At 56.0% G+C, this 24105-nt stretch overlaps 1 protein-coding gene across 1 annotated transcript in view; it reads right to left on the bottom strand.

Annotated features, from left to right (window-relative positions):
• LOC119104191 (stress-activated protein kinase JNK-like) overlaps positions 1 to 23744 on the bottom strand; it is a gene marked incomplete at its 5' end in the record, with an annotated part of 52934 nt that extends 29190 nt beyond the window's left edge. Inside the window, 1 exon segment of the mRNA XM_037227863.1 lies at positions 23698 to 23744.
• Between the last annotated feature and the right edge of the window lie 361 nt (positions 23745 to 24105).

Here is a 24105-nt window from a genome sequence, read left to right as displayed (position 1 = left end):
GCTGCAGAGCCGTGAGCACGCCCCAGGGCCACTTCACGGCCAAACACGCCGCCGTTTATCTCTGTTGTATCCTCGATACAGTCCCACCCACGGAAACTTGGCCGGCGTGACATCATCAGTCACGGTGGCACGGCCCTATGTACGGCACCAACACCGTTAGCCTATGACGCGGCCCTATGTACGGCACCGACACCGCCAGCCTATGGCGCGGCCGTACGTACGGCAGCGACACCGTCAGCCTATGGCACGGCCCTATGTACGGCACCGACGCCGCCAGCCTATGACGCGGCCCTATGTACGGCACCGACACCGCCAGCCTGTGGCGCGGCCGTACGTACGGCAGCGACACCGTCAGCCTATGGCACGGCCCTATGTACGGCACCGATACCGCCAGCATATGACGCGGCCCTATGTGCGGCACCGACACCGTCAGCCTATGACGCGGCCCTACGTACGGCACCGACACCGTCAGCCTACGGCACGGCCCTATGTACGGCACCGACACCGTCAGCCTATGACGCGGCCCCATGTACGACAGCGACACCGTCAGCCTATGGCACGGCCCCATGTACGACAGCGACACCGTCAGCCTTGCCGCAGCGGTCAATTCCGGCTAACGCTAGCCGCGCCGCCGGCTCCACAAGGACACGGATCGGCTGAGCACGCCCCCCGTTGGCACCGCACAGACACGGATCGGCTGAGCACGCCCCCCGTTGGCACCGCACAGACACGGATCGGCTGAGCACGCCTCCCGTCTTCGCGCCTCGCCCTCGCAACAGCAAGGCACCGGCCAAGGTCGAAAGGTCGCGGCCGCGGCGCGTACAAACAGCGCCCGGGGCGTCGTCGGCCGGCTGTCATGACATCGGCTGCCTGCGTCCGCCGGCCACCATGATCGGATCACGCCCGCCACCCCGGCCGCCAAACTCAATAACGGCCGCTCACGCTGATCGGACGCGCCCTGAGCGGCAGGGCGGGCGAGACCGGGCCTCAGGCAAGCAGGGCTGTCGTGGCTGCCTGGCGAGCTGCAGGCGGCCACAGCTCAACCACCATCACCGCAGCTGCGTCTCCGCTCACACGGCATGAGTAGTGAAGCCAGAGATCTGGCTGCTTCAGCAACACCTCGAAATGCTCGGTACGGCCAGCGCTGGGCGCCGGCGTCCCGCACCCAGCGCTGGCCAGCCATCGGGTCGGGGCCCGTGTTCCTCATAGGGTCGCGTCACCCCGTGGAGTGCCACCACTCGACGGCCCTTGATGTGGGAGCCAGCGATCCACGAGAGCCCTTGAAACGGGCCAGACCAATCATATAGCACGACGGCAACTACGAATGGGAGAAAGACAGTGAGAAAATAAGGCACCAGAGAGTGAGAGACGACGAGAAAAGGGAAGAAAACAAGAAATAACGAGCGAGAATCAGGGAGATGGCATGCACATTCAAAACATCGAGGAAACGTTTTCCGAATATGCACTGCACACGGAGGACAGACATTTAACCAGCAAAATATGTTCATAACAGTGGTAGTCACGTCACCCAGGTCCACAAAACTGCATGTTTACTCTTGAAAGAAAAACCGCCTCAGATGTTGACACCAACAACCCCCTCAACTCAAGATAAGAAAAAGCGGACGTGCTCAGAACGCTACTACAACAATGGCAGCAACTCGGCGAACAATGCATTTATGCAATTCCACGATCCTGAATGAGGAAGAGGAAGCCCTTCATCACGTCCGTCCTTGTATACAGGCAGCCTGGCCAGCGCGGCGACTCATGCTTGTGGCTGCAGCATCGAAACGCTGACTCCAGAGGCCACGAAAAGTATGCAAGGTCAGCGAGGTACTACAGAAACAAGCAATGCTCGACGCTGGACTGGTGATGCCGAGCATTCAGCGGCCTCTGAGTAGAGCTTCCGATATACGGATCGGCAAGCCGATGCAGCACATAGGCTTGCCATATTCCATAAAGTCAGCTCAGGTCAGCCAACGCTGGGCCATACAAGGCAAGGGCCGGTCCGATCGAGTCCGACCGGGACCAGCACCCGGTCAAACTCGGGCTGCCGCACACCAGACTTGGTAGGGGTCGGGTCCCCGGTCAGACTATTACGCAATCAGATCAGATCAAGCAGCTCTGATCGATGTGCCGCCTGCCTTGTTAGCAGGGATGTTAACTACCAAGCAATGCACAAACAAGTGCATGGATACACGCATCGCACTTAGTTTTTTCTGTAAGTCTTCGATTATTGATTTCCACCACAACCAGCCCGCCAAGTGTGTCCATCGGACTGCGCCGGGTCGACGCCCTATCACACGCCCGCTGGCCCACCAGCGGCGGGCCCACCACTGGCTATCACCAGCCGGCGGGCCACCCACTGGCTCTATCACCAGCCGGCGCGGCCACCACTGGCTCTATCACCAGCCGGCGGGCCACCACTGGCTCTATCACCAGCCGCGGCCACACTGGCTCTATCACCAGCCGGCGGGCCACCACTGGCTCCATCACCAGCCGGCGGGCCGCCACTGGCTCTATCACCAGCCGGCGGGCCACCACTGGCTCTATCACCAGCCGGCGGGCCAACCAGCCGGCGGGCCACCACTGGCTCTATCACCAGCCGGCGGGCCTCCACTGGCTCTATCACCAGCCGGCGGGCCATCACTGGCTCTATCACCAGCCGGCGGGCCACCACCTGGCTCTATCGCCAGCCGGCGGGCCACCACCGGCTCTATCAACAGCCGGCGGGCCACCACTGGCTCTATCAACAGCCGGCGGGCCCACCACTGGCTCCATCAACAGCGGCGGGCCACCACTGGCTCTATCAACAGCCGGCGGGCCACCACTGGCTCTATCACCAGCCGGCGGGCCTCCACTGGCTCTATCACCAGCCGGCGGGCCTCCACTGGCTCTATCACCAGCCGGCGGGCCACCACCGGCTCTATACGGATCTGAGCCGGTCGACGTCCTATCACACGCACGCTGGCCCACCAGCCGGCGGGCCGCCGCCGGCTCTGTATCGGAGCTGAGCCGGCAGGCCGTCGTGACGGGATGGATGACGTCCGGCCCCGGCGGGGGCCCGCTAGAGCCGGTCTTCATTATCCGGCTGTCGCCGTGGTTGCTGAGCCGACATGGGCCCCGTCGGCGTGCCGCCGGGCCTCTGACGTCAGAGCGCCGCGCCGCCGGACGTGGTCGCGGTTCCGGAGACGCCCTACAAAGGGGGGGGGGGGGAGGGGGCGAGTGGACGGTCCGGAGATGAGGCGGCCGGACGGTGCCGGTGCGTGGGTCGACCAGCGGGCTACAGACGGACACCGGTGACTCCTGAGCCGGTCACCTGACCCACAGCCCGCCTCGGCAGCAGCCCTCGACTTCTGCCGGCTGACACCCAAGCCGTTCTCAGGGGCCTCAGCGCCGGATGTAGGTGACGCCACACAGATATACAACACTTCAGAAGCCTATAGCGTGGCACATTAACAATGCGGCAGACCTACTGCACGTCTCATCCCGCAGAAGCACAACCAAGCCGAACGGAAAAGCCGGTGAGGGGGCACGAGACCAAACCCCGTTGAGTCACACCACTGCACACAACGATGTTGTGCACGAGATTACGCCAGACATGCTCTCCGAATACAATTCAGGCCGGGGAAAAAAGGCACTCAAACACTGAAAAAGTTCAGGCGTACACACACATCACAAATCCGAAGCTACCCGTCACGCCCTTAAACTGACCCCAGAGCCGTACAGGCTCGTGCTGAGCTCGAGAATCTGCGTCTTGGTAATCCCGAGTCCCTTCTCAGCTCCATCTGCCCCGTCCGTGCAGCACGACCGTGTTCTCGGGTCGATATCAGGAGCGCCGGCGCCTGTGATCCCGTGACCGGGGCTGAAGCCCTGAGCTCACCTCCGTGCATTTAACAACGTATCCAGATATTCTAAATTCCGACAAGGCCACAGCATAAAAAACGACGCATTTCACTGTTGTCACGTCCAACGCGAATTTCTGCTCGCATCATATCGGGAAAATTGCATCCGCTTCCGGTATGCATGTCATCAAATTGCGGCTTCAAATGGCTACAGCAAGCCGTTTGCAAACTGAGCAGCTTGCTAGCAGAGTTCAAGACCACTGGGGGCATATATCCGAAATTCATTTAAATGGAATGCCGACCCCAAGGGCAAAAGTCGACATAAGCCTGGTCTTTGGGCCGCACCAGTGACATATCTGGATGAAGCGTCTGAAGTTTGCGAGCGGGAGCGTGCCGTGATTGCAGCGCGGCTGTGCGAGGTGGTGTTCGGGGACCGGTAGCCGTGTCACAACCCTGCTCTTCATATCGCACGAGGTCATCCAGTCCCTATTCCAGACAGCCACCGCCACCGCCGCTCTTTGCCCACCCTACGCCCGCCGCAGCGGCCACGGAAGCCACCCGAGCGCCGCCGCCCGAGCGGATTCGGCGCCGGCCGCTGCCCTTGTGCGGCCTCCCTCTGGCGGCGAGGTGTGCCGCAGCGGCCGGCGCCTGCAGGAGCTTCGCCAACAGCGGCCGCGTGCGGCAGGTGCCGCAAGCATTGCCAAGTTTCCGCAGGACTTACTGGCTTCCTAAAATTCAATTTGCTGAGCCGGCTAGTTTGGTCACGTGATACCCTGGGCGCACACCTCACCCTTCGCCGGCGGCCACAGCAAGAGGTGCAGACAAGCGGCTCCAGCGCTCAACCCTAGCACAGACGAGCGCATTTTCGCCACGATTCTATTGCATTACAAACAACGCGGTCTGGTGATCAGGAATACATTAGCCTCTACATCTCATTGACAACCATGGACAGTGACACGTCACGCCCAACAGTCGCAATTCTGTGAAAAAAGGTTAGACAGCAGCAGAGCGAAAATGTACACAGTTTGTGCCTAGCGCCCGGGCAAACCAATACTAATAACCTACTGATACGTTGGGTACGTTACCTACTAGTGTTAACGGCGTCTGCACTCTGATCGCGATTTGCAAGTACCATGAAATGGACTGGGACTCTTTCCCAAAAAATCTTAGTCACCCTTTGCCAACCCTGGAATCCCCATCACCACATATGGGCTGCGTCCCTGGGCATAGTCGATGAAGTATGGGGGTTTGTGCAAGCAACAGTCATATGACAACCATGCAGGTTTTAAATAAAGAAAGCTGTGGTTACACAAACAATTTTTCGTTAAAGTCTAAACAATCAAATGAAAAGGCCGGGCCCTAACACGCGCCCGGATGGGTGGAGTGGGGGTCAATTGATCCCGTGATATTACAAGAAAGTAAGAAAGCTTACACCAAATTCAAAGGGTGGGATAGTTTGCACATGAACTCACTTATGCCAAAATTTAAAGTCCATATGCCATGACCTTTAGATCAAATAAGGTCAAAAAGGTCAGCTCAACACGGGTGTTCAATACGTCCTCAGACCTCCCCAACCAACCAGTTTGAACCTAGATACCTGCTATAAACAACAGATCACCAGTGTTCATTTGAGGTCAGTGACATTGTTTGACCTTTAGAAGGTGATGGTGATCAAAAGCGACGAGACTGTTTTGATTTTTTAAAATTTTAATACTCGTAAGGATAACGCTATGCAGCACGTTTCAGCCAAAAAATACTGATCTGGCTTATTTATGGTCAGTGACCCACTCCACTACTTGTAAGTCCAAGGAATGCCTGCTGCGGTCCCTGTTATCAAGAATTCGAAACGAACATCAGAAACTACCCCATAACGGCTCTCCGGTTTCTCCATTCCTTAAAGGACGGTTTCGGCCTCGACCTGACCTATATACCCGACCCTTGGTCAATGGAATTCGTTCGAATCCTAAATTCAGTTGTTTTATTGCCTACATCACATATCAGAAATGTATGGTTTTGTCTAACACGACACTGTCACATCAGACTAAACAATTTACTTTAGATTGCCTTCACTGACAGCCAAGGCTTGACTTTGACCCGTAACAGGTCAGCGACCTGACAAAAGCATGTCTATTTTGTACACCAAAATATCCCTTATTCAATTGACCACAGCTATGCAAAGTTTGACGCGGCCAAACTGCGCCGTTCAGAAAATATTGTGCACGATCCTTCGGGGTTAAAGTGCCCCTCCCACCCCCACTCTGGCGCGTGTTCGAGATAGGCAACTGCCGTGTTCGCCCCGGCTCCACGACGACCTGCGTCCCAGTCACTGCCCCCGTCGGCGCCAGCGACTGAATGGGCGACTCGCAGCGTCAGCCGACTACCACTGACGTCACTGGCGCCGAGGCGTCTGGCCGCGGCCAATGGCCCGGTCGATAGTGTGTGACGTCACTAAGACGGACAGCCAATCAGCGTTGAAGCCTGTCAGGGCGTGCCCAACCGCGGGCGGCCCGACCTGCCATCAACCCCTTCTGACAACCCGGGTCTTTGTTCGCATAACCAGACCACCGACTTTTAATCATACACCGCGCCTTGCGAGCACAGCTCCCACAGCCGGGGGAGAGGGGGGGGGGGGTTGCGTCCTCACATTCTTTTCATATTCACAGACGACCTCACAATAAGGAATAAGGAGTCGCGAAGCCAAGGAGCTGAATTCAGGTGTCCGCCCATTTCTGGCCAACTTACACAAATTTCAGTGAGCACATTCGTACTTTCGTCTCATGCCACTAAATTATGTTTAGCCACGATCGGTGCGAAATGGAACAAAAAACAACACTGAAAAAGAGCACATTTCGGGCAGACTATCGAGGTGTCTCATTCCTCCACTCTCCCAACCAGCCGCTTTTTCCTTAGCCACGTCAGTGATGTGGTGATGCGTATCTGGTTATCAGAGACCCGTCGGACGGTTTTCCCTCGTTGCGGTGATAACCCGGCCGCCGGTGGGTGGCCGCTCGATGCCGTGCCTGTGTGTCAGGCGTGCTTCCTGCGGACGGGCCGCCGCCATCATCAGAAATAGAGCACGGGGGCGGGAATGCCGGTGGATCGCCTCCGTGGCGGAGCGCCGCATCGGCCTCCTCCAAGCAGAATATGTCCGCCGCAGGGCAGGTCTCCTCCGAGCACGATATGTCCGCCGCAGGGCGGGCCTCCTCCGAGCACAATGTGTCCGCCGCAGGGCAGGCCTCCTCCGAGCACAATATGTCCGCCGCAGGGCAGGCCTCCTCCGAGCACAATATGTCCGCCGCAGGGCAGGCCCCCTCCGAGCACAATATGTCCGCCGCAGGGCAGGCCTCCTCCGAGCACAATATGTCCGCCGCAGGGCAGAGGACAGCTTCGCCCTGGGCGAGGATACCGGCGCCCAGCAGGCCAGAGCGCCAGCAAAAGCATGTCAGGCATACACGGCCCGGATATCCTGCAGTCAACAACGCCTAGCCGTGCAACCACTGGCAGGAACGGAAGCTCGAGAGCAGCTACTCGAATCTGGCCAAGCTGTGCTTTGATCGCCTTTTTTATCGCGAAATGTCTTTTTCGCCCCTGGTGCGCTCGAACCGCCATTTCACATCAGATCGTCTCCCCCATTTCGTGCTTTGTTCCCAACCCTCCCATTTTTCTGGAGCGTGGTCCATACTCGCATCCAGATGTTCCAGTGGTTGCCAGCGCCATCAAGATGACACACAGCAATAGCAGGTGGCGTGGATTACATCCAATACACAAACATATGTTTATAGCATCACACAGGTTCATAGCATTGATCACCATCGGCCGTCGACAGAAGGTTATCGTCGACAAACGCAAAAGAACCGAATCTAAGTCGGCGGTAACAGTGGCGCCAAGTGTCCCTTGATGCTTGACGGGGGGGGGGGGGGGGAGGAGCGCCATCAGCAGGCCGCCAGCGTGCTAGCCTCACGCCAAGCCGTGGGGCGAGGAGCGCCATCAGCAGGCCGCCAGCAGGCTATATCGCTGCCTCATCGTTCATCGTGCAAGTTGTATGACCCTTGCTGAGGGCCTGTAGAATAGCGTGCGGACAAAATCCCACCAGGTGCGGATGCCAGTCCGAGAAAAAACCGCGGCGGACGACAGAACGAGAGCAGCGCGGCGACACGAAGTCGCCCCCCTCCCCCCCCCCCCCCCCGGCGTACGACAGTACGGGAGCGGCGCGGCGACAAAAGTCGCCCACCGCGGCGAACGACATTACGAGAGCGGCGCGGCGACACAAAGGCCCCCCGTAAGCCATCATCCCGCCACTGGGCGCGGGCTGACCAAGCCAGCCCGCACGGCGCTCAGGGACGGCCAGCAGCGGCAGCTGGCCGCGCTCCCACGGCCGCCGTCCCGTCAGCCAGAACCGCCACCGCCCGCTGGGGCCTCGGCCGGACCGGCATCCGCTGACTATCAGCTGATGAGGACAGGCCGCCGCTGGGGCCTCGGCCGGACCGGCATCCGCTGACGACCAGCTGACGAGAGTCCTTCCGGGGGTTCACTCCCGAGGGTTCACAACTCCTTCCAAGGGTTCGCCATCACTAGGTGGAAACCTCGGCAGCGGAGTAGCCATACAGTGTGGAATGTTTGGCTCCAGCTGCGTTTTCAGACCCTGCCAACCTCCAGCCAGACACTCGCTTAGTTCTGTCTGCCTGGCCGTGGGCGTCCAGGAGCCGTCGTTTGTCTGTTCGGAACTGGCTGCAAGTTGTCTTTCTGCGAACTCGTACCCAAGAAACGAAGTTGGCGATATGGTCTTCATCCCGTAACATGTGCAGCACGTCCCGGCTTTTGCTACTATCTTTACCCGTGCGGCCTTTTGGCATACGGTGTTTGTATCTCTGTCGTGTCCCTGCTGACCTGCCGGTACGTGCTGGTTCGGCCTGTCGTGTCCCCGCTGACCTGCCGGTACGTGCTGGTTCCGCCTGTCGTGTCCCCGCTGACCTGTCGGTACGTGCTGGTTCGGCCTGTCGTGTCCCCGCTGACCTGTCGGTACGTGCTGGTTCGGCCTGTCGTGTCCCCGCTGACCTGTCGGTACGTGCTGGTTCGGCGCGTCGTGTCCCCGCTGATCTGTCGGTACGCGCTGGTTCGGCGCGTCGTGTCCCCGCTGACCTGTCGGTACGTGCTGGTTCGGCGCGTCGTGTCCCCGCTGACCTGTCGGTACGTGCTGGTTCGGCGCGTCGTGTCCCCGCTGACCTGTCGGTACGTGCTGGTTCGGCCTGTCGTGTCCCCGCTGACCTGTCGGTACGTGCTGGTTCTGCCCGCTCAGGTGAGAGCAGATCGCCCAGCCGGCGGTGCGCATTACTTCGGGGTCCACATGCGGCAAAAATAAAAAAAAGTTCAAGGCGGGCAAAAATAAAAAAGGTTCGAGCTGGGTCCATGTGACCAGAACAACGCTTTTCTGCGGTTAAAAATAGTGTATTGTAAGAATGGTACTCAAGACCGCATAGTTGTCTACATTATGCATAGGTCCTCCGACGCTTGGTAACATATTTGTAACAGATTGCAAGCAAAACGCGCCGTAATTGTTCATCTAGCCTCTCTGCTAGCCCGGGCGCGGATTAAGAGTTACATGCTTTTAGCTAAAAAGCAGGAAAAATGCTAGAAACTTTACGTCGGCAAGAAATGAAAACCCCTGACCCGCGTTCAACGAGGAAGAGTCGTTCCCCATGATGTCGAGGTGGGCCAGAGCTTCTCGTCCGAAATGACGCCAGTACTTTTTCATAACATATGAATGCAAACAGCCATCGGCGCACTGCATCTGGCACTGGATGTGTCGTGTAAGTGTGACCGATTCGCACTCGGCATAGACTGGCCTCTTCGCGCCTCATCACGCATGAACTGGATGGCCACAGGCCCAACTGTGGCTCAATTGCCCTCAGGTTGTTATTTTCCTCGACGTTTACTTTGCATACGCTATCATAGCTGGATAGAAATTTCCGAACGGCGCGGGTAGAGATAGTGTATGTGGTGGGTACGCTGTACGTTTGTCCGCTGCCCAGCCAGTTCGTTGCTTTAATGCCCAGATGGCTAGGAATCCAGCAGAGCACAGGCGTGTTCTCAGCACGATCAAAGTCTGCAAGGTGTATTAAAACACACAATAGTTTTTTTGATCTGTAAATCCTGCCTACTATATGCCAGTCGAGTGCCTAGAAGCATGCCCAAACAGCGGACAGCCGGCTCGGCGGATCGGTCTCCCACATAGACGCGGCGACATCTGGCAACACTGACGACGACCGCCGCAGAAATGCATGGAAAGGCTTTGACGTCAATCAATTAAAGAGTTCCATTTCTCTAACCGAGCCACAAACAGCCGCGCAGCTGTCGTTCCACGAAAACCGCGGTTGGCGAAGAGCACCACACTGCCAAGTCGTCAACGAATAAGGATCGACCAATCCATTGCGGAAGTGTACGCCGGATGTCATTTATCATGGCCGCCAACACAGCGATGCTGAGGGCACTGCCCTGGCGCCCACCATTCTCTTGCACTTATCGGTCAGCGTAATGGGCGCCCACACGGCCTGTGAAGAAGGGTTAAGGAAAGAAGTCAAGTCAATGCTAGGTAAGGCTCGAGGACAGGGAAGGAGGAAACAGCTATCCGGCAGGGGACGCCGGGGCGAACGCGATCAAACACGATCAAGCCCGCTACAGGTACTCTGAATTACGGCCACTGCTGTGCCGTAGACGCACACAAATAAGACGGTACTTGCATTACAGCTTTATCAATGCAATGGGTAGTGCCTTATGAGGCTCAACCGAACCTTTGAGAAAGGACGCGGGGAGGATTTTGCGTGAATCGCGCGGTTACAGATCTCGTCCTCAATAAATGTAGCCCGTGAATAAATGCCATGTCCACCGATAGCATCGGGAAGAAATGGTATTGTCCATTACCGGTGATGATTACGGCTGCCGATCGGGCCGCGGATAAACGACGGCGGCTTGGTCCGCTGTTCAATGCCTTTAAGTCGGTGATAGCTCCACAAACCCTGATGGACCCATACCAGACCAGTCGGCCTGAGGTCCGAGGGCAGCAAACACAGACCTCAGCCGTCAATGACCGCAGATACCAGCCGCCACTGACCGCAGACACCAGCCGCCAATGACCGCAGACACCAGCCGCCACTGACCGGAGACACGAGCCGCCAATGACCGCAGACACCAGCCGCCAATGACCGCAGACACGAGCCGCCAATGACCGCAGACATGAGCCGCCACTGACCGAAGACACGAGCCGCCAATGACCGCAGACACGAGCCGCCAATGACCGCAGACACGAGCCGCCAATGACCGCAGACACCAGCCGCCACTGACCGCAGCCACCAGCCGCCACTAACCGCAGCCACCAGCCGCCAATGACCGCAGACACCAGCCGCCACTGACCGCAGCCACCAGCCGTCACTAACCGCAGACCTCCGCTGCCACACCCACCATCGCCAGTGACCGTGCACTGACCCCATCGCGGTAGGCTCAGTAACCGGCTGTCGCTTTTGCAGAGCATGCATGTACCGAACCAGTTTCCAGACGTTGTGGTTCTGAAAAATAATAGCGATACGATAATAATAACGGCTGGTTTTAAACTCAAAGCAGCCCTGGAGCCAATGCGCCCTGTGAGTCGGTAGATGATGCCACGACGTTCCACGGACAGAACAGACTTGGGCCTGACTTCCGGCGAAGTCGGAGTCGACTACAGAATCAACAAAATCGGTTATGGTGGAATCGATTCGCTTGGAAATATGTTACTCGGAGCCGGAAACGAGTACATTAGTTGGGACAAATGGCGAGATAAATTTGACGAGGAAGTGACAAGGCAAATACTTTCATGACAGCGGATGCATGTGCAGTAAATAGCCTCTAAGTGGATATAAGTGTTTAGCCTGTAGCTAGTCTATAGCATGCGCTCACTAGCTCACGTATCGTGCAGACAGCTAAAATGAGAATAACAAAGCCTTCATATCTGCAGTTGGTTTTTAACTGGCGCGCGGCGCCCGTCGTCACGCACTTATGAACTGAGCGGCAGCGAGACTCCGGTGGTCCCATTCGCGCCGGGCCGACAGAGGCGCCCGTCGTCACGCACTTATGAACTGAGCAGCAGCGAGATTCCGGTGGTCCCATTCGCGCCGGGCCGACAGAGCATAATCCAGGGATGAAACCAAGGGCTCGCGTGTGGCTCGAGTCTCCCTACCCTGAGGTATTCCACCGCCTCCACCAGACCGCGTCCGCCCAGCCGGCCGGAGCGGGTCGCGGCGCTGCGAATCGATCCGACCGCACGCAATCCCAAAGGGGGGGGGGGGGTCGGTACAACTGAATTATGCACCGGCAGCGGCGCGCAGGCAGGCAGCACGGGACGAGCGGGGTGGAGCACAGGGCGCGAGGGCGTGGAGCCGGTGCGGAAGTAAGATGTCCGGAGACACGCCTCCCACGCCAAATTGCCACTGAAGACACGCCTCCCACGTCACATTGCATCTGGAGACATGCCTCCTACATCACATTCCTGCACTCTTCCAAGTGGTCCAGCCCACAATAGCTTTTCCCACCAGGCTTCTGAATCGTTTGAGAGGGTATACAGGGGTGCATGACTCCTGAGAGGAGAGAAGCACCAGTACAGGGCGAGGAGTCGGCAGTGTAGTCGGCGTAGATGGCCCTAGCACTAGGTTAATATGGACGACCTGCCGTCCGGCCGGGGAAGCTTTGAAATAACACGCTCGGCGACGGAACAGTGAACCGAGCCGGAGACGGCAGGGACAAGACGTGCACACGCCTGGGCCAACGGAGGCTACAGCACAAACTGACCAACATTAGTCACTGCACGGCGCCGAGGGCGGACACAGCGCGTTCATTGCACGGGGCTCGAGCGGGAGCCTTGAGCACACGCTATTTGCGAGAGACGATGTCAGCGGAGGCAGGCCGAGACGCCCTACATCAGCTGAGGGGGGGGGGGGGGGGGGGTGAGACCACAGGGGCGACAGGGCAGGAGCCAGCGAGCACGGCTCGGCCGCAGCAGCAATTGCGCCGCCAAACAGCGACCAGTGCCTGCCATTATCTGCGAGCGGCACGGCTTATTGGAAGGCCGGGCGGCACCCACGCGACGTCATTCGCGATCGACGGACCGCCGGGAACACGGCCGGCCAGGGACGACCGGTCTGGACCGACCCCGGCCGACGGAACACACCGACCAGCTCCGACCGACGAAACACACCGACCGGCTCCGGTCGACGGAACGCACCGACCAGCTCCAACCGACGGAACACACCGACCGGCTCCGACCGACGAAACACACCGACCGGTTCCGACCGGCGGAACAGGCCGACCGGCTTCTACCGACGGAACACACCGACCGGCTCCGGTCGACGGAACACACCGACTAGCTCCAACCGACAGAACACACCGACCGGCTCCGACCGACGAAACACACCGACCGGTTCCGACCGACGGAACAGGCCGACCGGCTCCGACCGACGGAACAGGCCGACCGGCTTCTACCGACGGAACACACCGACCGGCTCCGGTCGACGGAACACACCGACCAGCTCCAACCGACGGAACACACCGACCGGCTCCGGCCGATGGAACACACCCACCGGCTTCGACTGACGGAACACACCGACTGGCTCTAACCGACGGGAACACGCCCAGCCAGGGCGCGACCAGTCTGGACCGAACCCGACCGACGGAACACACCGACCAGCTTCGACCGACGGAGCACACCGACCGGCTCCGACCGACGGAACACACCGATCGGCTCCGATCGACGGAACACACCGACCGGCTCCGACCGACGGAATACACCGTACACCGACCGGCTCCGACCGACGGAACACACCGGCCGGCTCCCACCGACGGAACACACCGACCGGCTCCGATCGACGGAACACACCGATCGGCCCCGACCGACGGAACACACCGACCGGCTCCGACCGACGGAACACACCGTACACCGACCGGCTCCGACCGACGGAACACGCCGACCGGCTCCGACCGACGGAACACCGCCGCTCAGCCGCCACACGATCGCTCTCGGCCTGGTAGCAGTGGAGTTGGCGCGCGACGACAGCGCCCGTAACGTCACGCGCCAGCGCCTGTCACATGACGCATCATAAAACAAGTCACAGCGCACCAGGCGGGAACTCGCGCCAACCGGCATTGCAAGGGATGTTTCGCCTTTGAATGGGGATTCAAAAACGGAGTCAGGCTATGGGACACAAAGAGCTATTCAGACACACGACCTCAGCAAGGTCTAAAACACCCAGGTCTTAAGATTGAATGCTGTTCTTTTTTACCAGACCATGCCGCACGGACCACGCGTAAAAAGTGCCGTATAATCGGGAATGGTGTCACTAGCGGCCAGTGGCCAGCAGTATGCCCCCTTCCCCCCCCCCCCCCCCCGGTGATGGTGTCGCCAGCCGCCAGCCGCCGCTGTCGATCAGGGGTTGGTTAGATGTGGCTTCCTATAATTATGCCCCCAATAGCATTGCCAAGTCCAGCGCATGCTGTTTCGTCATGTTCTACTCCGTCCCCTGCATAATTACCCGGAGCGGGCGAGTCGCTCCCGCGGGCGTGGATACGTGATACCAACCCCATTCTCCTGACCTCATTCTTTTGAGCTCGTTTGAAAACACGCATTATTGTGCCACCTTCCTTTGTCAGTTGGCATAAAACAATAACATGTACGAGGCGCCTTGCACTTCGCATCGTGTAACCACATCTAAAGAGAATGTCCCACATTCGAGGACATTGAGATAAGCACCAGATATGATAGGAAAAGCTTACTTATTATTGGTAAACTTTCAAGGCTCAAAAACGACCCTAAGTAGCAACATTTCAGTTTGCGCAAAAATGTGCCCTATCTTGCTATCGTTTGATGGCGTCACGGAATCGTTTTGCGAAGACAGCAATACCTGGCAGGCAGACCTAAAGAATACCTCGAAGCGCACCAAAGCTGACGCCAGCCGGCCATTCTCGTCGCGGGCGCCGTGCCGCGTGGTGGGTTAGTGAGCGCCTTTTTGTAGATTTTTCGTCTTGGTTCTGGTCGTAAGGAAAGCTTTGGTGGACTGTTTGACGTATGCAACGTAGCGATCGCCAGCTTTTATAGCCGATTATTAATCTCAAAGCCCGGTATGCTGTGAAAACTGTCATATGGTGTCATAAATCTTTTACCGAAGCCTGCCAAGGACTGTTGAGGCTGTGGATACTGTATCGTCGACCTATCCTTGCCTGCAGTGCAGTAGTTCTGACATTGATATCATGTCATGTTCATAGTAGTTACTTTCTTTATTATTTGTAACTGGAAGTGCAGCTGCATGCAAAAATTAAGAACTCCGCAATATTGCTATGAAATTATTATCAAAGCATTGTTATTGCTATGGTAAATATGGTAAGGTCGAGCAGCCAATATTTTTCTCTTATTCAGGATTACTTATGCAACTACTTGTTAAGCCTGATATAAACCAGTGTAGTGCACCAGCATTACCGCTGGTGATATTCCTCTCGCGTTGTTACATAAATTAGTACCAGTCATGTAACACTCTGAAGCTGCTATTTCAGAACCTTGACGAAGTGTAGTCAACCAATGTGGTACACTGTGTAATAACACGGGCCAACAGTGTCATTGTGGCACTACCTCAGTGCTGTACAGTGTCATGGCACAATGAACAATGATACGGTTTTTGTACTGCAATCCCTGCTGCTTTCATAATAAATACATCATGAAAAGATGGGCCAAATGTGAATTTTTGTATTAACTCAGCATCTGACGTATGACTGACCAAATTCACATGATACGAAATACAAATCACTTTCAGCGAAGCACACAACCAATAAGTGGCATCACTTGCCCAGCCTGTTGTGGGGAATCCACAAAGCGTTGGTGACAAAGATGCAAACACGTCTTCTGCTTCCACAGTCATGCAATTTGCTGCAGCCGTCACGCTGCTTTACTACACAATATTGTTCACACAACTAATAACAAATATATAACAAGAAATTATTAAACGCAGTGAAATGACACTGCAAACCTGCTGGCCTTGCACAAGGTTGGAGGCATGACAAGTGCATGTAGTCAAAGTTGGTTAGATGGGCAAAATGCAGGGAAGTGATGAAGCTGCCAGCGCACATGACGCTCATGATAAAAATATGATTAAGTGCTATCCAATAAATCAACAGCAATGCTTTTCCACCATTCTTAGCAACCAACATCTGACACAACTTGCAGTGACTATCACACTGATGACTCACAAGCAATGCTTGCCTACATACAAAATATGCTACGATAGTAGTATGTGTATCCAAAGTGACAGAGCGCTATATTTTCAGAATTCTTAAGGAAAAGACAGTTTTGCGAAGCTTATTGAACGAGGCAATTATCTAACGTGGATATATTACTGAACGAGGCAATCACCGAAACTTTTCGAAAGAAGACCTTTTAAGAACGAGAACGCTCACGCTTATTTGGATCAATCTAATCTTTCCTGGAGCACAGAAAGTACGCTTACATATGTACGACGTGTGAACGAGTTTTTGAAATCACTATTCGCGAAAACAGACATGACTCGTTAACAAATTTGCACAACTTCAAGCGGAGCGCCAGGTGAATCATTGATGTGAAGAACAAGTTGATAGTCAAACAAGTCAAAAGAGATTGAATAATTTGTCGTCCGTAGAATTTAATACCCCGGACTAATTCTTCTAGCGAAAGGCTCGAGCTTTGCGCTAACGCAGCCAGCATCTAAGGACATTTCACTCCAAGCAGAAAAGGGAGTTGAGGGTTTTGCATACGGCAAACGGTGGAAGCACTACATCTTAAAATTGCGTAATGGCAGCAACACAACTAGCACCGCAACTGCGCCGGGCCAAGATCAACCAACTTCAATAGACGACGCAACAGTACCATCAGAACCGGCGAACGCACGTTGTGGCCTCGGTGCGACAGACGCAGAAGATCGCAACGAAGATCAGCCTCAACGAGGTCACATCCCAAATCTGTCGTTTAAGTTTCCAGACATCAGTAAGAACTTTCCGGAACTTTCCAGTAATGAAGTAGAAGTCAGCCTACAGAAATTGAAGGATGACGTACCGCGCACGTTCAAAAACCATTAAGTACACAAACTTAATGTCACTGCAGATCACCGGAGCTTTATCAGGGACCTTAGCAAAAATGATGACATCATAGTTCAACAGAGCGATAAGTGAAAGGGTTTTGTAATCTTAGACAGGCTAACTTATATTAACAGGGCTACGGCTATAATTAACGAACGCGTTAGCTATCAAAAACTGAATAGAAACGAAGTCCCTCAGGTAGAGGCTAAAACAAAAAGAACACTAAAGAGCACAGCTAGCGGAAAACTTTCGGAAAAAACATTCAAGTTTGACACCTAGACACAGTAGAACACCTGTATTCTATGGGCTGGCTGAAGATAACAAACCTGCAATGCCCCCCTTAGACCTGTAATCTGGGTGCGGTGGTCCTACAGAAAAAACTCGTGTCTTTTAGAGAAAATACTCAACCAACTCTTGATGTTTGTCCCACTCATCTGTGGGACACCAGAGACTTCTTTTTAAAAAGGCTTCTAATCTTTCGCAGACGTGTTACCAAAAGGCAGCATTTTCTTCAGCGTAGATGTTGTCAGTTTATATGGCAATATACCAGTAAATGAGGCTATCACTGCCGTGAAAGCTAAAGTAGACAAACAATTTCATGAAATTGATGTTTTCGGTCTTTAAAAAGAGGATATCTGCGGTCTTTTAGAACAGCGCCTACGGGATAATGTTTTCTCGTTCAGTGATGACTTCTACCGACCAAACTTGGGAATAACAATGGAGAACCCAAACGCTCCTCCTCTGACCATAACATTTTTAGGCCAAGAAATGAAGGCCTTGGCCGGCAGCCCATTAAACCCAACTTTCTTAGCTAGATACATCGATAATTATGCTGGGGTATGGACGCACGGACAGCGTCCCCATGACGAGTCTTTAGAGTTCATGAACAACCAGCATCCAAATCTAGCTTTTACGATGGAGCATACAGGGGGCGGAAAGGGCGTCCCATATTTGGATGGCTAGTGACGGTGGAAAGGAGGAACAACCGCACAACGTTACAAACGGAGCTGTTCATCAAGCCCACCAACTCTGGTATCATTCTGCACTGCAAATCTGCGCATCCAACCTCCATTTAACACAACATAATTTGTAACATGTTCCATAGGGCTCTAAACAACTCATCAAGTGGTGAAAAGGAAAGAAAGAGGATAAACAAAACATGGGCTTTGCTGTTGGCAACGGATATTCTACGCGACTTTTAGGTGGTCTGTTGGAAGAAGTGAAAAAGTCTAGAGCGCATGGGGGATGGGTGGTTGGAGGTGGGAACACGTCCTATCGGAAGACGGTTCTAAACGCTTCCTCACATAGATGAGCATTCGCTTTGGAAAAACAAACACATTGCTAAAGAATCAAAATTGCGCGTACGCATAGCTTGGAAAAAGTAATGACCTTCAAGTCTTGAAGAAAAACTCCAAATAACTGGACCATTGGGTATTATGAGTTTAGAGCTTTTATGCGGAGTATCAACAATCAGCATGTTGCATAATAGTACAATATGCGAGAAGGTACTGGCTAAAAGTTATACAGGAAAAATGTTATATAAGGAAATATTGGCTATCTTATAAAAACTCGACGTTTCAGGCTCCTGTCATGACCATCCGTTGAGACGTGTTTTACGATAAGTCACATGGCATGCGCTGGTGCGTGACGTTGCAGTCGCTATAGTCGCGTGCGACCCCACCGCTGGCCGACCGCGGGCGGTTGAAAGGCGGCTGGGCGGCCAACAGACTCGTGATCATAAGCACAGCACCAAACGTCGACTTTGACAATAGCATACATCACGTTCTGAAGCACATATCACCAATATATGCTTCAGAACGCGTCCAACCAGTACATCCTGGTGTATCAAAGATCAACAACTCAGCAAGATAACTCTCAACTCACAATGCAGAAAAACCAGACGCTGAGCGCCTTTCGTGGTCATATCATGGACCATAGAGCTGGTGAAGGACGCCACTACGCCTTACTGTTACTGGGGTTTATCTCCATAAGCATCTTTTTTATATTACTATATGCTGTAAAAAAACAAACAAAAAACGGTCCAAAACTACCCAGAGGTATTTGGATCTACACCCCACCGACCTCAATGACAGTTCATTTGCGGGTCCACAACACCAAATACCGAGTAAAGTGCATTCTTCACTCCCGGGTGGCCTAACGATAATCGTTAAGTTCATCATTAAAAACGCGCAATTTGTGGTTGAATTTTCGAGTTCTGTGGCTTTCTTAATCCCAAAAATGGTAAAATAATCCAATGACAGCCTGCCACGAGCCACTGGCGATCAAGTATTGACAGCACCAGCTCAAGACCCTGTTGTATTCAAAGCTGATCTGGCCCCACTCATATGTACGGTATACGAGCAATCACGAACCAACGTTGGCAAATGGCGATTACATCGCCTCCTATGTACATGTCTGAAGTCGAATGAAGCCGAACAGCTCTTGATAGTCACCATCATACCCTCTGCGGCTCTCAGGACGGGGAATGTAAGGCTCGAATAGTTCAGAATCTAACGGAGCACGGCGGAGCACCACTTCCTGAGCCCGAATATAACAGAGCACGGCGAAGCTCGGCCCGAGCAGCCGTGTTCCGCCTCCTGAAACCAGTGCTAAAATTGTCATCCATTTGTTATCATGCATCCAGAAGTGAGGCCAATGACAAGAGCAAGACCAGCTGGTATGGGCACGAGCTCGTCAAATTTCAATGAAGACGCCTGTCAGGTGTAAACCCGACATTTCTGGCGCGAAGTGTCAGCCGTGAACCCAACATTTCTGGCGCAGTGTGAGCCACCGCCGCCATTGCGGGGACGGGTACCTGTTCTGTCGCGGTTCACACCGGCGCCGTTGCGGGGACGGGTACCTGTTCTGTCGTGGTTCACACCGGCGCCGTTGCGGGGACGGGTACCTGTTCTGTCGCGGTTCACACCGGCGCCGTTGCGGGGACGGGTACCTGTTCTGTCCCGGTTCACGCCGGCGCCGTTGCGGGGACGGGTACCTGTTCTGTCCCGGTTCACGCCGGCGCCCGTTGCGGGACGGGTACCTGTTCTGTCCCGGTTCATCGAGTCCTTACAGCTGAAACGGGCGACTCTGCCGACGACAGTCAACGCTAACCACAATAGCACGCGATGATAGGGATGCAGCCAGCAACGAGTTAGCTCAGGCCCGGCGCGAGCCCAAATAATGCAGTGAAAACGCGTCCGTGGAAGTGCTAGTTAAAACGGTTAGCAGCATTCACTTTGGTATTTTGTGGCAGCATTCACATTCATGCTGTGGAAATATTTGTTTCTGAACGGATATCTTGCGCAGGGTGTTATATTGGTGTCCCTTTCGGGCATCTGGAGAGGGGCCCCAGACACCAACTCCTCAGACGAGGCGCGACCCCCCCCCCCCCCCCCATCCCGCTGGCTACGTCCTTGGCTTACACTATGTCTATATTCTGTCCACGATCAAGTCCATTCATGAAAACAATGGAAACCGGAAAGCAGTCCACAGACCAGTCTGTCAGAAGGCAGCTGCAGGGAGCCCGGTCACACCCCTCCAACTCGGGCGCGCCGGTGACATATTCCACCGAAGCCTGATTTGGCAGGCGGCGCACGAAGCCCGCGCTGAGTTTCGACGGTTCGACGCCGCCGGTGCGGCACAGGCCGAGCCATAACCGGCGGGATATGCGCCGACGAACGCGTCAGGTCACGGCCCTTCCTCGCCGACCATACCCCCATATCCTGGCCAGTGTGGGCCAGCGGCCGTCCGCTAAGACAGTAGGCCCACAGCAGGCGACAGGGTCTGCCCAGGGGCAGCCAGTGCTTGCCGAATAAGCCCCAGATGCTCGAGTTACGCCCCACCGAGTACGGACTGCCTGCCTGCTGGCCAGGAACGCCAGCCCCAAAGCCGGTGGCACGACGACTTGACGGTTCGGCGGCAGGCAGCACCCCCCGAAACAGCAAACCAGCCCTCTGATCAGGGGCGTGAGCGCCGCCGCCAGTGCGCGCTCTCAGGCCCGCAGCGCCCACCTGCACCGGGAGACGGACGGCTTCACCCTGAAAGGCGGCCGGGAGCCGGTGCTTCATTAGCTCACTAGTCAACGCTCCCGTGGTACGTCAGCATATCTCGTTAGCCGGTTGTCGGCCGACGTGGTGCGCGTCTTCATTAGGGGCACCAAGATGAGCCAGCCCGGTCCGGTCGCGTCCGTGTTAACTCCATGGACAGGCGTCGGCCGCTCCCGGGATCCGTCCCGAGTCTCATCTGCATCATCACCCTCGGTGTCAGACGCTGACGGCGGCCCGCGCGCTTTGCGTGGGCGCATCCCTCGCTCAATCTTGGCTGCGACGCTCCTCACTAAAGGGGATCATCAGACCCCGACGCTCCTCACTAAAGGGGATCATCAGACTCCGGCGCGCCGTGACGGTTATCAGTCACATCATCGTCGGCACATTATCTGTCGGCACAAATGGCTGCTTGGGGACGGCATCTTGGCCCCTCTCGCCACATGCAACGCTACGGTCAGCGTCATATGTCGATAGTGGTCCGAATGTGTTCACCTTCAGACTGCGGCCAACGCGCCTCCGATGGGACCATAAGAGCGTCCGTGCACGTGGTACTGGCCTATGACACTGACCCACAAACTGTGTGCTGTCGGTTAGTATCACAGATGCAAAGGCGAGTCGAAATCATCAGAATATTTCAGGACATGTACGGTTATGGCTCATGAACACGGGGAAGGTTGCTGAGCCTTCTGTCTGATTAAGCCATCGTCAAAAATAGATGGCAGCTAGTGTTGGGCTCAGTGGCGGCCGCACGCCAGGAACATCGGCCATGTGCAAAGCTTTGTCCGGCCGGGCAGAGCCTGCCCAGAGCGTACAACTCTGTTCGGCCAGGCAGACCTCTGTCCGGACAGGCGTAAAGCTCTGTTCAGCCAGGCTGAGCCCTGTCCGGACATGCGTAGAGCTCTGTTCGGCCGGGCTGAGCCTTGCGCCTAGTCGACAGTGTCCGACGCACGCTGCACTCAGCGTCCCGCCTTCATTCGTCCCAGCCATACGCTCAGCGCCCCTGGCACATACAGGAGAGGCGACGAGCGCGCACCGCTTCCTCACTTTGAAAATGTTATAATGTTATAATGCTTTGCAAATTCAACGCAAGTCGCTGGACTGCCAGCCCGTAAGCCAGATGACAGTCGGCACTGCCAGCCGAGCTGTAAGGCCAGCTGACAGTCGGCACTGCCAGCCGAGCTGTAAGGCCAGCTGACAGTCGGCACTGCCAGCCGAGCTGTAAGGCTAGCTGACAGTCGGCCCTGCCAGCCGAGCTGGAAGGCCAGCTGACAGTCAGCCCTGCCAGCTGTAAGGCCAGCTGACAGTCGGCCCTGCCAGCTGTAAGGCCAGCTGACAGTCGGCCCTGCCAGCCGAGCTGGAAGGCCAGCTGGCAGTCGGCCCTGCCAGCTGTAAGGCCAGCTGACAGTCGGCCCTGCCCAGCCGAGCTGGAAGGCCAGCTGGCAGTCGGCCCTGCCAGCTGTAAGGCCAGCTGACAGCCGGCCCTGCCAGCCGAGCTGGAAGGCCAGCTGACAGTCGACCCTGCCAGCCGAGCTGGAAGGCCCGCTAGCCGGCGAACTACGGCACGCTCGGCCCAGGCAACAACGGCGCGCACTTCTCCCCGGGGAACAGCGTTCGACGAACACGGCGCGCCGGCAGCTCTCGCCCCGCCAGTCTCTCCGGGCCCCAGGTACCAGGAAGAGGCTATTAAAACTCGTCCCGCCACCTGACGATCCGGCAGCCCCAGCTGGATCGTGCGATCCAATTTGCGATCCACTTAAGGAAGGCCTTCGACCCCTCGCCGGGTCTTAAGGGAACGCGCGACAGGAAAAAATTAGTTTTCATCCCTTTTTGTGCGGGACAAAGAGAACTCCTACTGATTGTCACTCCATAGGACATCCGTGAGCTGTAGAAGGCACTGATGTTATCACTTATTGTTTGCAAAGGATAAAATACTCGTCCATGGCAACATATGATTACGTCTCAGCAGGCATGCACCATGATTGGCCGTGGGTGCAGGCCCATAACAGATTCCGGCCGATGAAAGCCGTGCGAGTTCTGGGCCGCGGGGCATGACGAGACGCATCGATTTAAGCCAGGCATCCGAGTCAACGCGGTGTTCGCGCAAGTTTATACCAAAAACGCATCGCTAGATGGCAGGACCAGTAGAAAACTGCAAATATCGGCTGCGCCGCAGCGCACAGCGCCGAAAGCCCATCTCGTCCCGGGGCCGCAGTGGCGTCGCTGGCTTGGGGAGACGCGTATGCCCAGTGCACGGCGAGCAGGGCGGGCAGGGCGGGTCGTCACGTGATCAGCCGCATTCTAGCATTGTGTGCCCTCTAGTTACGCGATGGCGATCACGCGGAAGCCGGCCAGGCACGCCAGGCCAGAGCCGCGTCAAACGAAATCGGCTACCAAACATGACGCCGGACTGGCGTCCCACTATCACGGCCAGACCGCTGCGTTTCAAGCAGACATGCGCTACGATCCCGCCGCATTGTTCGGTAGCACGAGTCCTTGCTGGGGTCCTGGGGGACGTTTGTTTGGTAGGGGTCCTGGGGCGGTCCCAGTCCGCAACCGGACCAAAACTGGCGGCAGTTAGAGTCTGAATGCACAGTGATGAGACAACGTCGGAATGCGGCTGGTCTGTGTGCCGGTGTCAGCGCGGCGCACCCGCCGATCCGTTGGCCCCCGCGGCAGTGGCGGACCCTCACCTGCAGCGGCTGGGCGGCGCAGCACTCGACTCTGAACTCCGATCCACCTGAAAACAGCGGAGCGGCGCCGCTTGAGACAGCGCTCGAGTCCCGGCCGACGGGCGAGGCCGGCGCTGCACACTGGCAGACGGAATCGCCTGCACGTGGCCCTAACACCGGCGCCAGCCTGGCCGCCGCCGTCCCTGGCACCATTACACCGTACGCGACGCGGTCCACGCGGGCCGCAGCAAAGTGACTTTTATTCTTAAGGACAATGTCAAAATGCTGTTGTTGGCTGATTTTTCCAGATACCCATAAAATATATACTGAAAGATAGGCATCTTAAAAAACATTCGTTGGTTAATACAAAACGCATACTGTACACACACCCAGCTGAGCCAGCTAATACAAAACATCGGCACGCATTTC

The sequence above is a fragment of the Pollicipes pollicipes genome, unplaced genomic scaffold (assembly GCF_011947565.3).
Source record: "Pollicipes pollicipes isolate AB1234 unplaced genomic scaffold, Ppol_2.1 Scaffold_6052;HRSCAF=7182_pilon_pilon_pilon, whole genome shotgun sequence".
NCBI lineage: Eukaryota > Metazoa > Arthropoda > Thecostraca > Pollicipedomorpha > Pollicipedidae > Pollicipes > Pollicipes pollicipes.
Note: the sequence above shows the minus strand (reverse complement) of the source record. Positions and strands in the feature narration are given on the sequence as shown.